General features: G+C 38.7%; 1 pseudogene; it reads left to right on the top strand.

Moving 5' to 3' along the window:
• Positions 1-6474: 6474 nt before the first annotated feature.
• LOC138175932 (proteasome activator complex subunit 1 pseudogene) lies at positions 6475-7426 on the top strand (annotated as a pseudogene).
• Positions 7427-15073: the final 7647 nt, after the last annotated feature.

Genomic DNA, 15073 nt, shown 5'->3' with positions numbered 1-15073 from the left:
GTTCATTCCATCTGTTACAATCCTTCTTTATAACCTGACTAAAGCCTAATGTGAAAGTATCTGCAGATCCTATACCTGATTGTATGCCTCCACTCGGAGAGGGGGGTAGAGAGAGGGAGGGGAAAAAAATTGAAACTCAAAGAACTGTGGAACTGAATCTTATAAACTAAAAGTAAACAAACAAATTAATAAAGACCAAAAAAAATTTTTTTAAATGCCTCCCAAGATGCTTTTTTTAAAAAGCAATCGGGGTTAAGTAACTTGCTCAGGGTTACATGGCCAGTTATTTCTGGGTGTGGTGCTGAGTATCTGAGCCCAGATTTGATCCCCAGGTCATCCCAACACTGGAGCTGGTACTCTTACTTGCTGAGCCACCTAGCCACCCCTAAGCAATTGGGGTTAAGTAACTTGCTCAAGGTTACACAGCCAGGTGTTTCTGGGTGGGTGCTAAGTGTCTGAGCCCGGGATTCCATCCCCAGGTCATCCCAACACTAGAGCCAGTGCTCTTACTTGCTGTGCTACCTGGCCGCCACCCAAGATGCTTTAAAAAAAAAATATTAAGGACTGCAATTTTATTGGAAGTTTGACCTCTTTTTAAAAAATGATATTTTATTTTTCTCTAGTTCACAAGTTTATTAGTTTATTATTATTATATTAGTTTAGATCACATTTGCTTTTTTGGCAACTCCCTTACACTGTTTAGTCCTCTTGGGATCACAATTCACTAAAACAAAACAAACAAAACAAAACAAAACAAAAAAACCCAGATCCTTTTTTTAAGCTGCTACCTACCCATGACTCCCCCTTCTTGTATTTGTATAATAAATCTTTTTGATTCTTTTGAACTCAAGGATAGGTCTTTACATTTGTTGCTTTTAAATTTCAAATTAGATTGACTAAACCCAGTGTTCTAGCCTGTAGAAAAATCTTTTTGAATCCTAACTCTTTCATTCTACATGTTAAATATCTCTCCCAGATTTATGTCATCTGTAAATTGGATAAACATGCCATCCATTTCTTACTCCAAGTCATTGATTTAAAAAGGAAAGTTAAAGAAGAAAGGACCAAGTACAAATCTCTGGGCCATTCTAACAACTTTCTCCCAAGCTGACAATAATCAAAGAAAGATTCCTCTTTACTTTATTAGCAATAACTAAGGTTTTGTATTTCTGAAGCTATTCTTATAGCTATGACATATTTTCATATTCATCATCTCTTACTTGTCTTTGCTTCCATCTCATATATATATATATATAGATAGATAGATAGATATAGATATATATATAATCTTTTAAGAATTTAAGTAGGGGTGGCTAGGTGGTACAGTGAATAGAGCACCAGCCCTGGAGTCAGGAGGACCTGAGTTCAAATCTGGCCTCAGACACTTAACACAAAAACTAGCTGTGTGACCATGGACAAGTCACTTAACCCCAACTGCCCTCCATAAAGCAAAAAAAAGAAGAAGAATTTAAGTAGGTTAGTGGAATCCTTGTACATCTACATTGATTCCTTCAGACAACTTTCACTTTTCCTTCTCGTTAGAATTGTTTCCCTCTGTCTTCAGAATATCATTCTGGGATAGTTTCTCCCATAGAATTTTGGTTCATGGGTTCCTACATATTCTTCCTCTGAACCTGCTAAAATCTGCTCTCCCAAAATCAAAGGTGCATATCAGACTCTGACTAGCTTTCTTGTTTTTTATCACAAACTCTATGAGGGAATGATCACTTACCATCCAGGTTATCATCATTTCCAAACCAAGAATCAGATTCACAATAGAAATTTTCCTCATTGGTTCCTCTACTTTTTGCAAGATGAAATTACCATTAAAGCAAGTCAAGAAGTTACTACCTACTTAGCTCTTGTCAGAGAAACAGAACCCATTCCACCCTCTGGATAGTGACTACTACTACCATCATGTCTCTTTGCTAATCCTGTGATCTATTTCCTATTTGTTTATGTTTATGTCATATCCTCTTAATATATTTTAATTTGGGGGGGGGGCAGAAAATGTTTTGTAGCACCTGGCTCTTCTCTCACATCTGTGTCCCCACTGAAAGCTCTTCTAGATTTGAGGTGCACTTGTGTTTGTGTATGTGTGCCCACAAAAGATCACACTGCACAAACCCCAACTAATGTTGGGTACAACTAGAGGGTAATTGTTCTTCCTTTTCCAAGATGATCAATGACATCAGTAGGGTGATGTCTTTTCTTGCATGTGAATTGGGCTTAAGTGAAGCAGAGTTGTGAAAAGTCATCAGGCTCACTCTCTCTCCCAGAGTCATTAAAGTCCAATGGCAAGACAAAAGTCAAGACAGCTTGTGATGGCCTGAGATGCAGCGGATGACCTTGGTGTCCTTGATATCTGACCAGACTCTAAGCACTCCACAGCCCCTGCTTCAGCAGCCTTCATGGTTGTTGAAATAAATTGTTCTCATCTGCCCATTCTGCTAGGGAAAGTCTTCCCATGCTTAGGGTAGATATCGGCCCAACTCTCCAGTGGGTTTGAGGCCTGTTGGATTATACTCAACCTAGTTTAGCCCATCTTCTGAGATGATTTTATTGGGGTGTGTTGACTATACATGCTACAGCTTCTTGGAGCCACAGGTGAAAGGCTTTACTTTAAAGTAAAAGACAAATAATTGATAATTTAGCAAGATATACCAAGCAAAATATGGTTCCCATACACCCCAAAGTGCACTCTTCCCCACATCACCAGTAGGAGCACTGTAAGCCACAGGATTCAGTGGTGGGTCATGTGTAGAGGACACATGTCACCAGGGCACACACATGTCGAAGGCACACATACGTCCACACACCTTGGATGTATCAGCGTCAGTGGCATTCTGTGGCATGTCATTGTCCATCTGCTTTGTCTTCTGATCTGGGCTCTGCTGTGGTCCCTTTATTTATGCTTTGCTGACTATTGCTGGGCACCTTCACTGAGATGAGTCTCTTGCTTCCTTTATGCTTTAGGAATACCCTTTGTGGTTGAAGTTAGTGCCTTTTGCTCTCTGTTGCCATCTGCTGGTCTTTGACTACTTTGAAGCTTCTTTCCCCACAAGAATATGGGTCTTCGGCTTTCTCTTCTTCATAGCTTCAAGGAGTCATCTTGAGCTCTTATGGGGTGTAATATCCAAGCAACTAGCTAAGGAAAACTTTAGATCTCCATGTCTCTCTTTTGTTTTTGGTTTTCTCATTTGTTTGTTTTTAGGCAAGGCAATTGGGGTTAAGGGACTTGCCCAAGGTCCCACAATTAGTGTTAAATGTCTGAGATCAAATTTGAACTCAGGTCCTCCTGACTCCAGGGCCAGTGCTCTATTCACCGTACCACCTAGTTGGCCCCTCCATGTCTCTCTTTTGGACTGACTTCTCCCATGTCTTTTAAATGGTTTCAGTCTGTCTCTATCAGAATTATTCTAAGAAGTACTCAATATTCTAATCTGTGATGTTAGCAATTTTCCAATAAATTGCTGGACACAACTCATCTTGTGTGTGTCTTGCCTGTGCCCTCCCATTTATTTGTCATAGGATGTCCAGTCAATAAGCCATTAACTTCCCTCCCTTTGTACTGACACCATGAGGACACCAGTGGAATACTTGGGGGCACATCTATTATTCCTCAATCTGGTTACAGGACCAAACTAGCTTCTTTTTTGCTCATATATTTCTCTAATGATATTCTTAATTCTAGTTCTTCTTCCAAGTGTAATATTCTGTTATTATAATGTATAATATTAATATAGAAACATACAATATGATATGTAAGCTATTATATGTATTATAACATTAGATGTATACTTAGCATAGTATCAGGCACACTTGTTACTTAGTCATTCAGTCATGTCTGACTCTTCATGACCCTATGGATCATATTGTTCATGGGGTTTTCTTAGCAAAGATACTGGAATAGTTTGTCATTTCATTCTCCAGTGGATTAAGGCAAACAGAGGTTACATGACTTGCTCAGTCACACAGCTAATAAGTGTCTGAGGTGTGATTTGAATTCAGGTCTTCCTGACTCCAGGTTGTAGCAGCAAGCACCCCAGCATCCCCAGGGTGGCTGCCGACACAGGTTCTTGGATCTGCTTTGATAAAGGAAAGCAACTCAAAATGGCTTAACAAGCTTACTTAAATCAGTCAGATATGTATCGTTTACCTAGTTCAGGGGGAAAAGGTCAGCACCCCGAACTTCAGAATATACAGACAGAATTATCAAGACAGAGAAACAGATCAAGTAGACAGTTTCCAAACTGTCCAACCTTTACATCCATACCAAATCAACATCTGGGTTTTTTTTTTTCAAAGCCAAGGGGCTCTCAACAACAGCTTCCCAGAGTTTCATCTGATTAAATCACAGAATACTTCTCAAAGTGAGCCCCCAAAACAAAGCCTCAGATCAGGATTTATATAGCCTTCTCCTGGCTCAGAGAATGTAACAACCTTTTTGACCCACTGGCCAATCAAGAAGTATCGACTGAAAAACAAGCCTCCCACCCCAGGCTCCAGGTGCACTAGCCTAGGGGCAGGGAAGATCTTAAAAATTTACATTCCCATTACACAGGTCCAACAATATATCCACTGAGACCTCTTGTCTGATACATAATAGATGCTTAATAAATGTCCATTGATTGATAAAATAGGATATTCCAGAGGCAGCTGGTATCACAATGTATATAGGATTCCTGGAATCAAAAGACCTGAATTGAAATTTTGCCCTAGATATTTACTAGCTGTGTGACCCTGAACAAGTCACTTAATCTCTTTTTCCCTCAGTTTCCACAACTGTAAAACAGGAATAATAATAGCATCTACCTCCTAGGATTACTATGAGATTCAAATGATGTATTTTTAAAGATCTTAGTACAGTGCTTGGAACACAGTTTGCAGTATATAAATGTTTGTCTCCATTATATTATATGACAAGATATTATATCACATTATATTTCATTACATTTATCATAAACTTCCTCATACCCTCTATGTGACTCATCATTGCCCTCTTTGTGACTGTCAATAAGTGAAAACTGTTTTGACTGGTATGGTTCCAGCCCCCAGGTTCCAAGTATACCAAGACTAGTAAGCCTAGAGCCTAGACATTAACAGCCTCTGGTTGGAGTAGCACATTTAGGGTTAAGTTCCTTACATCCCTGCCTCTCATTCCTCACTCTTTATTAGGTGATTTAGAAAATATCCTTATCTTACATAGAAAACAAGTTGATGTCCTATTGGCATCATATTGGCTCCTATGTAAGTTTGAGCCCTCAAGGGCACTGGGCTTTCCCCTTCCATGTGCTGTCCATTGTGGGTATGGAGGCCACACCTAAGACTGACCTTAAAAGCAACTGTTTTCTTCCCCTTGTCAGTAGCAACAAACTTTGCTAAAAGTTATCTCTGAGTGATCTGTCTGTTGTCATCTGAACTTCCCTGAACTATCATTTTTAATCCTCATAGACTATAGAATCTAAGCCATACAGCAATACTTGTTAATATTAATATTTTTTAAAATGAGTCTTTGTTTCTGGGAAAATTTAGGTTCATTAAAAAGGATTTGTAATTTGCTAAAGGCAATTCAGCTCATTCATCTTCCCTTGCTTCATTCTGGGACCAATTTACTGCTCATCTGCACTTTCTGTCATGTGCATATATGTAAATACATACATATACATCTATATACATATGAACATGTATATGTGTATATGGACAAGTTCTACAGATTATACATTTAATTTCATGTCATAATTTCGCCAATAAATATTTTTCATCCACTTGGCTTTTCCTACATATATGGTTATTCTAAACTCTTCTGAGTGGTTATAGATTTCTTCCAATAGATTCTATAATATTTTAGGACCAAATGCAACCAGGGCAATGTCATTTCTAAACAGCAATATCTGGAAGACCTCACTGTCCATATAAAATCTCTTACCAACTTGGATTCTGTGTTAAATCTCTTCTATCATAATGGCAAATAAACATCTTTGTCTAACATCAGTCACTTAACTAAATAGATAAGGGCAAGTAGGTGGCACAGTGGATAGAGTGCCAGGCCTGAAGTCAGAAAGACTTCTTCCTGAGTTCAAATCTGGCCTCAAACACCTACTAGCTGTGTGAGCCTGGGCAAGTCACTTAACAATGTTTATCTCAGTCCCTGATCTGTAAAATGAGTTGGAGAAGGAAATGGCAGACCAGTCCAGTATCTTTGTCAAGAAAACCCCAAATGAGGTCACAGAGAGTCAGAAATGACTGAAGTGACTGAACTACAATAACAGATAGATAGATAGATAGATAGATAGATAGATAGATAGATAGATAGATAGATAGATAGATAAACAGACTGATAGATTAAATAGACAGAATTATAAGAAATGAAATTGATTATATTTTAACATATTGGAAAAAACTCTACTGATATGGGACTCATTCTAGAGTCAGTTGTTAAGAGCACAGATCAAAATTAAAACAAAGTTGCCCCTTGCTCCTGCCTCACTGCTCCGTCTGGCCCCTTAACCCCCCTGCCATGGCCACCTTCAGTATCCGACCCGAAGCCCAAGCCAAGGTAGATTTGTTCAGAAAGGAGTTATGTGCTCAGGCAGAGATCCTACTTGGAACTTATTTCCCTGAGAAGATTTCAGAGCTGGATGAGTTCTTGAAGGATCCATCTCTGAATGAGGCTGATTTGAGTCTCTTAAAGGCCCTCCCGGATATCCCAATCCCTGACCCAGCCAAAGAAAAAGAGAAGGAAGAGCGTCGGAAACAACAAGAGAAGGATGATAAGAATGAAAAGAAAAAAGAGGAAGACAAAGATAAAGGTCCTCCTTGTGGGCCTGTAAGCTGCAATGAGAAGATTGTGGCCCTTCTGGGGCAGTTGAAGCCTGAGATCAAAGATGTGAAAGAACAGTTAAATATGGTTTCCATGTGGCTACAGCTACAGGTGCCCCGAATAGAGGATGGAAACAACTTTGGAGTAGCTGTCCAGGAGAAGGTATTTGAGCTGATGACTACACTCAGAACTAAGTTGGATGGCTTCCAAACCCAGATCTCAAAGTACTTCTCTGAAAGGGGTGATGCAGTGGCTAAAGCAGCAAAGCAGCCTCATGTGGGTGACTACCGACAGCTGGTTCATGAATTGGATGAAGCACAGTATGGAGAGACAAGACTGATGGTCATGGAGATCCGAAATACTTATGCTGTATTATATGATATCATCCTGAAGAATTTTGAGAAGATCAAGAAGCCCAGGGGAGACACAAAAGGAATGATCTACTGAAAAAATGGAGCCTGTCTTCCTTCTCCATCACCACTTAACTAAGATTATCTGTCTTGCCACAGTCCAGCTTCCATTTAGAACTTCCCCTCTTATCCATACCTTGCCTTCTAGGCACCAATAAATTTTGTCACACCATAAAAAAAAAATTAAAACAAAGTTAGAAGAATAAAAAGGAGAAAAAAAGATAAGGTATGTAATTGAAATAACTAAATCATAACCCATTCAAACTGTTTATGGACAATGAAACAGATAATGGATGGAAGAAAGGCCATAGAAACAGACAATAATAATTCCAGATAGTTATTAACTGATGTAAATCATTTATTAAAACAAGGAGACCAAATGAAGTTGAAAACACCTTAGTTAGCACATGATTAACAATATGCTGAGCAAATCAGTCAACCAATCAAGTATTTATTAACCTCCTGCCTTGTGTTTGGTACTATAGTAAGTAAAGAGAGATAGCAGCCAAAGTCAACACCAGTTTAGAATATAACTTAAAAAAAAAAATCTCATGGAGAAGAATGACAGAACATTATTGCCTCATGAAAAAGTGGAAAGTAAAAAACAGTGGGAAGTAGTGGAGGATAAGATCAATTTAGATAATATTTGATGAGAAACAACAAACTAAATTATCACAAGAGCCTTCAATGATAAAAATGAAAGGACAACAAAAGAAAAATGAAAACAGTCCACAAAGGTGTTTATAAGAAAACTGTCCCACTATTGAGGACAGGAGAGACACCACCTTTGGTCTCTAACTTCACAGTTGCAGATTTACTTATAGTAGAGATGGAATTTCTCTAAGAAAAATAAGGATGGGAAAAGTAGTTGGATTAGAAAAAAAAACAAAAGGAGATCCATGCTGGAAACCACACAATTGTGAAGGCATTAAATGATCTGTTCATAAGGTATATCAGAAAGAAGTGAAGATACTAAACATGTAGGAAAGAAATCTTAAAACTTCCTAATGCTGAAAAAAAGATAATTGACATTAACAATATCAATTAGTAATGTCAACCTGCATGCTCAATTCCCCATGTTAAAAAAAATTATTAGGGGGGCAGCTAGGTGGCACAGTGAGTAAAGCACCAGCCCCAGAGTCAGGAGGACCCAAGTTCGGTTCCAGCCTCAGACACAACACCCACACAAAAAACCTAGCCGTGTAACCTTGGGCAAGTTACTTAACTCCAATTGCCCTCCAAAAAAGCAAAAAAAAAAAAAAAATTATTAGAATCTCTCCACACTGGCCTCTTTACTGTCCCTCACACAAGATGCTCTATCTCCTCATTCTGGGCATTTTTACCAGCTGTTGGCCGTGCCTGGAATGTTCTCCCTCCTCATTTCTACCTACTGACTCCCCTGGCTTTTTTCACGTTCCAGCTAAAATCCTATCTTCTACAAGAATCTTTTCCCAATCCCCCTTAATTTTAGTCCTTCCCTCTGTTGTTTATTTCCAACTAATCCTGTATATAACTTGCTTGATTGCACCAGTGTGATGATACACGAGCATGATGATCCCTCCCTCATTAGATTGCAAGTTTCTTAAGAGCAGAGACTGCATTTTGTCTTTCTTCATAGCCCCAAAAGTTATCCTACTGCTTGGCATGTTGCAGGTGATTAATAAATGATTACTGATTGCATGACTGACTGCAGGATATTAGTAGAGAACAAGAAAACCTTCACAATTGATATTCCACAGTGAGATTGTATCTTTACTGTCAGATAATTTACTGAAAGGTGTGCAAAATACAAAATCCCACTGTTTTCTTTTTTTGTTACAAAAAAGCATACTAACTGGTAGAATTTCAGGGCTCTCTTCCAACAAAGTGTCTCCCTTCCATATATCAAAATCATTCAATATTCCTTGAAAAAATAAGAGTGATAATCTTGTTTAATGACATTCTGAAGATAAATGAGATGAAAAATTTGTCAGAAACTTTTTTTTAAGATTTCATATCATCTATATAACCCAACTCTAGGCCTACCCTACCCAACTCCTTAAATCAGGAGTGGGAAACCTGTGTTCTCATGGCCACATGTGGCCTTCTAGGTCCTTGGGTTCGGCCTTCTGACTGAGTCCAAGTTTTACAGAACAAGCCCTTTTATTAAGGGGATTTGTTCCATAAAGTTTGGATTTAGTCAAATGGCTGCACTTGAGGACCTAGAGAGCCACATGTGGCCTCGAGGCTGCAGTTTCCCCACCCCTGCCCTAAACCTTAACCCTTCTTGGACTCATTCTCCACATCTCTGTCAGGAGTTGGTCCATATCTTAGATAGACAATAGTGAAGGACAATAACCTGGGCCCAGAAATGAAAAGGCAGAGATGAACTGGACTGGATTTAGGAAATTAAGTAATTCTTTTAAGGACCCCCAAGTATGTCCCTGAAACAAAGTTTCATCTTTTTAAACATCCCTATTCTTCCAGAGGGAATGGCTCTGGGTCATGAGATATAACAGTAACCAAAAGATGAAAGTCACCAATCATTCAAGGGCAATCCAAAGACACATAATGAACATTTGTAAAAAAAAAATAATTTGTATCTATGTAGATATAGATACATTTTTAGAAGAGCATGGTGATTTCACCAGTGTGATGAATTGCTTTCCGTCAATGTAGGTATGCAATTTTGTAACTTATAGTCTTTGAGATATTACTGAAGACCCTAAGAGGCAATTGCCTTAACCACAATTACAGACTAACATCTCAAAAGCAAGACTTCAGGTGTGACTCTAGGCTAGCCTTCTTTGCCATCCTTCAGCATATGACCAACAAAGTATTTTGCAGGAGAAGAATATCAAGGATATCAACAGAGAGATGCATTCCCAGGAGAAATATACCTTAGGAGCCAGTATGGTGCAGCAGAACATTCACAGTGTCTATAAACAGAGGACCAAATTTCATCTCCGATACTACCTAGTGACCCCAGATAAGTCACTTAACTACCATGAGTGTTGTGGACCGAGACTTTAGTAAAACTTGGATGTCTTTAGTTAAGTTTCACATTTGTCATTGTGAGACAAGATTTTATGGAGCAGATCTGGGGCAGTTAGAATTAACCTTACCCCCAGGTGGATTGACACAAATGTGGGTCCTTTGGCAAGAAGTATATGAAGATAGCTTTCAAAATGGTGGAGAACTGATGCCCTAGGAATCTATTTGTGCCAACTACTTTTATCACCTTAAGAGTGGATTGTATCTGCTTATTGACTAACTAACTGATTTTACTTTTCTGTGGACTGATTTTGCCACCATGTGGATTGCTTTTATCTGTAGGTTACTGAATATGTTTTATTAAAGGTACTATTCATTTGAATTCATAGACTCTGAGTTATCCATTGCACCAAATATGGAATCGATAAAATGAGAGGCTTGTACTGATGGCCTCTGATGTCCTTTCAATGCTCTAGATCAATGATCTTCATACATCACTATTATTGGATAACTCATCTACTTAAAGTTTTTCCTCTGTTCTCCCTTGCCCACTCGATAAAATATAAACTGATCTTGGCATTCAAGGCATTCCACAGTCTGGAGTCTAGTCTTGCCTCATCCTGATTCTGGCTCATATATTCTGCATTCCAACCATACTAGACTACTCTCCAATCACTAATTCCATTTTGCCCTCTATTATTTCTTTGTCTTTGTTCACATTGTCCTCTGTGCCTGGAATAGATGTCCTTACTCCAACATTTTCATCTATTTATGTACTCCTCGTTCTTCATGGCCCAAAATAGATTCTATCTTCCCCAAAATGTCCCCATTACCTTTCCGCCTCCCCATGCAGCACCCCCATTCTAGGGGCAAAATATCCTATCTTCAAATTTCTCCTAGAACTTTGTTTAGACTTCTCCTTTGCACTTAGATTGCTGTTGTTTATTCATTCAGGCATGTTCAACTTTTCATGAACCCATGGACCATAGCATGCCAGATCCTTCCAATCTGAGGGGCTCATCATTTGATGCCATATCTTTTAGCCTTTTAATACTGGTAATGGGATTTTCTTGGCAAAGATACTGGAGTAGTTTCCTGTCTCTTTCTCCAGGGGATCACCTTTTGTCAGAATTCTCCACCATGACCTGTCCATCTTGGGTAACCCTGCACAGCACAGCTGATGCTTTCATTAAGCTATTCAAGTCACTCCTCCACAACAAGGCAGTGATCCAAGAGGGGATAAACAAGCAGAGGCTAAATGACTTTCCCTGGGTCACACATCTATTAGAAGTCAGAGGTAGGATTTAAATTCAGGTCTTTCTGACTTTGAGTCTAGCATCCCATCCTAGTCTACCCCATATAGCCACCTCAGATTACTGTGCTAATATTGCACTACCTCAAATCATTCATAATTATCTGTTTCCTTGTCTTTTCCCAAGGTAGGGTGGGAGGATCAAGACTAAAGAAGGGTACCCCACTCAAAATTGCCCTGGGACCTTCAGATTTCAGGCATTTCTAACAAAAGAGTCACAGGAATTAATGTATGATATAGCTAGGGCTGTTTTTGGTAATCTTTAGGTTTTAAATAGCTTAGTTTTAAATGCCTTTGAAATGTTCTTTCAAGGAATGTTTAATTTTGTCTCACTGTTATATTACAGTACACAAATGATAATTTATTAGTCCTAACATTCCTCAGAGCAGAGATTGGAGGAGTTGACACAGCAAACTTGGGGATTGACAAGGATACAGTAGCAGGAGAAGTTCAGAGAGTCTATTAGAGCAGCTGTGTGGTCTGATAGAGAGGATCAGGGTAACTCAGAGAAGCTGTTAAGAGGATCCAAGTAAGCAGATTAGTAGCATACCATAACACATGCAGGCTACTTTAAAATTTCCAAGTCATTGATTTTAATGCATATGTAAACATGTACATCAAAGTCACATGCTATATTACTGGCCCTAAGTTGAGAAAGGAAATATGAAGTGATAGACTATAGCCTGAAGATGCAGAAGAAAGGTATTTGTTTTTTAAGGTTAGGGGAATGAAATGACTGGAGAGTTCTGAAATAGAGCAGCATAGCTTACTAATGTTCTGGTGTCAAAAGAGAAGTCATTCATTTGGAAAATACACTTTTCAAACACCAGGTACCTGCTTCATCCTTTTGTGCAAATATAATGAAACATCTTTACAAAATTGTCTTAGCTGTGTCTATTTTTTTTAAATTATACATGGCCTATTCTCAAATAATTGTAATGAAAAAGGGATGAAGAAGATAAAAAGGACAATAGAGTAAAATATAAAATTCACTACAATTTATCAAATTCAGCAAGTAGTTATTTAGTGCCTACTATGTGCTCAGCACCAGTATTAGATATCCTGCTTGTCATTTCTTATAGCACAATAATATTCCATTATAACCACACATGGCAGGTTGCTTAACCATTCCCCAATTGATGGGCATCCTTTTTTTTTTCCAATTCTTAGCCACCACCAAAAGAGCTGCTATAAATAAAATCAAAACTTCTCTTTTTTTTAAAGCAATCACAGTTAAGTAACTTGCTCAAGGTTACACGGCCAGTTATTTCTGGGTTTGGTGCTAAGTATCTGAGCCCAGATTTGATCCCCAGGTCATCCCGACACTGGAGCCAGTGCTCTTACTCACTGTGCTACCTGGCCACCCCTAAGCAATTGGGGTTAAGTAACTTGCTCAAGATAACATGGCCAGGTGTTTCTGGGTGGGTGCTAAGTGTCTGAGCCTGGATTCGATCCCCAGATCATCCCGACACTGGAGCCAGTGCTCTTACTTGCTGTGCTACCTGGCCACCCCAAAATCAAAATTTCTCAATGCACTTACAATCTAGTCAAGAAAACAAGACATAGACACAAAGATAACCAGAGAATAAATAAGAGGCAGCCTATTATCAAATGTTAGATTGTATAGATTATAAGATATACCTAAGTATTTAGAGCTTCTTTGCTATACCTAAATTATGACAAATCAATAAACTTCTTAAAATTTGGTTTTCATTCTGTTTCACCACTTCTATGTCTTTTATATCAAATTTGCTTTCAACAGTCAGATGGGCAGAGATCTCAGTATTATGCCGATATTAACTGATCAATCATTGAGCATTTAGTAAGTATCTACTATGTGCCAGATGTTGTGCTAAGTGGTGGGAATGCAGACACAGAAGGGACACAGTGCCTGCAGTCAGGAAGTCTGTAAATTAGCCAGGGGGAGAATACGTACACTCACAAAATAGACACAGTGCGGTTGGGACAGGAAAGTACTAGCAACTCAAGGTTATCAGGAAAATTTCAAATTGAAGGCACTTGAGCTCAGCCTTGAAGGAAATGAGGGATTCTAAGAGGCAGAACTGAGAAAGGAGTTCATTCCAGGAACAGGGAATAGTGAAAACAAGATTACATAAACAGAGGGCTATGTATGAGGAAAGCCAGTTTGAGGTGACCAATGTGCCGGTACTGTGGGAAAGAATGTTGACTGTGGAGTCAGCCAAGAGACCCAGCATTGCTCCATAGGTGGTACAGTGGATAGAGTACTGGAATAGAAACAAAGAAGATCTGAGTTCAAACCCAACCTCAGACTAGTTTTGTGATTCTGAGCAAATCACTTAACTTCTATCTGCCTCAATTTCCCCATCTGTAAAGTGGGAATAATAATAGCACCTTAACTCCCAGAGTTATTATGAGATAAAATAAGACATTGGTAAAGTGCTTTGTCAACCTTGAAGTGCTATATAAATGCTAGCTGTTATTATTCCCTATGTGATCATAGGGAAAAGTTTTTAAACCTCTGTGGCCTCAATTTCCCCATCTATAAAATGAGGTAGTTAGAGGAGATGACCCTTGAGGTTCCTTCTAGCTTTAACTCACAGAAACTAAAGAAAGGAATATGGCAACTAATAACCACTTATAGTTTCCACTGACCTGCAAATGCCTGGTTAGTAGGAATGGAATATTTAAAAATCATGGCGATAGTTAAGTCATAGCTTCTATAGGAAAATTAAAATTAGCTTTTAATTTCAGGTGGGCAAATGCTTTTAAGTATATCCCTGAGAAATGTAATAGCTGCTTAATAAATATTTGTTGGCTTTCTACTAACATATTATAATGTGTTTTCCATCTAAATTTAATATTTAAAACTTCTAATTGATATAACAGGTAATAAAGGAACCTTAATAAAGCTCTCTTACATGTATTCCAGTAGAAATCTAAAATGACACCACATTTAATAATGATTAAGAAATTCACTGAGAAACTCCTTCATCCGGCCCAGTATTTCATACACAAAAAGAAAGGCAGAAGCCTGTAGGTGATGAGAGAGGGATCCCACCAGGGAAACAATCAGAAGCTCAGACAAACAGTCCAGAAGCCTGTCTGTGCTCTGGCTAGGGAATACTCATATGTCACTATGACAGGAGATATTTGAGTGCCTCATGCCTTCCAGCACCCTAAGCACAGATACATCAGAGGAGATGGAAACTGGCAACAGGAATCCAAGAAATCAGAGATAGGAGCAAATAGTCTGACTACTCTTTCCAAGAGTATTGGGGGGGGCACAAAATTCCAAACCAGAAACTGAGGCTAGAGATATGAGAAAAGAGAGGAAAACATTATATATAATAAAGAAATCCCATGGATCAAAGGATGCCCAAGAAATAAGCCCAGAAGGCAAAAAAAAAAAAACTCCATAGCAAGCACAAGAAAATCTTCAGGGGGAAAGGGGCTTGACCACAAGGATTCCAAAAGTGGCTGGAAGAAATGAACAAGTAAGAATGAAATTACATATGAAATAAAAACTCTGAAGAAAAGAATGAAAGGAGAATAAATAACTTAGCTTAAAGGTAA

The sequence above is a fragment of the Petaurus breviceps genome, unplaced genomic scaffold (assembly GCF_028583685.1).
Source record: "Petaurus breviceps papuanus isolate PSGF00001 unplaced genomic scaffold, PetGlider_PUasm1.0 80, whole genome shotgun sequence".
In the NCBI taxonomy this organism is placed as follows: domain Eukaryota; kingdom Metazoa; phylum Chordata; class Mammalia; order Diprotodontia; family Petauridae; genus Petaurus; species Petaurus breviceps.
This window is presented reverse-complemented; position numbering and strand designations above follow the sequence as displayed.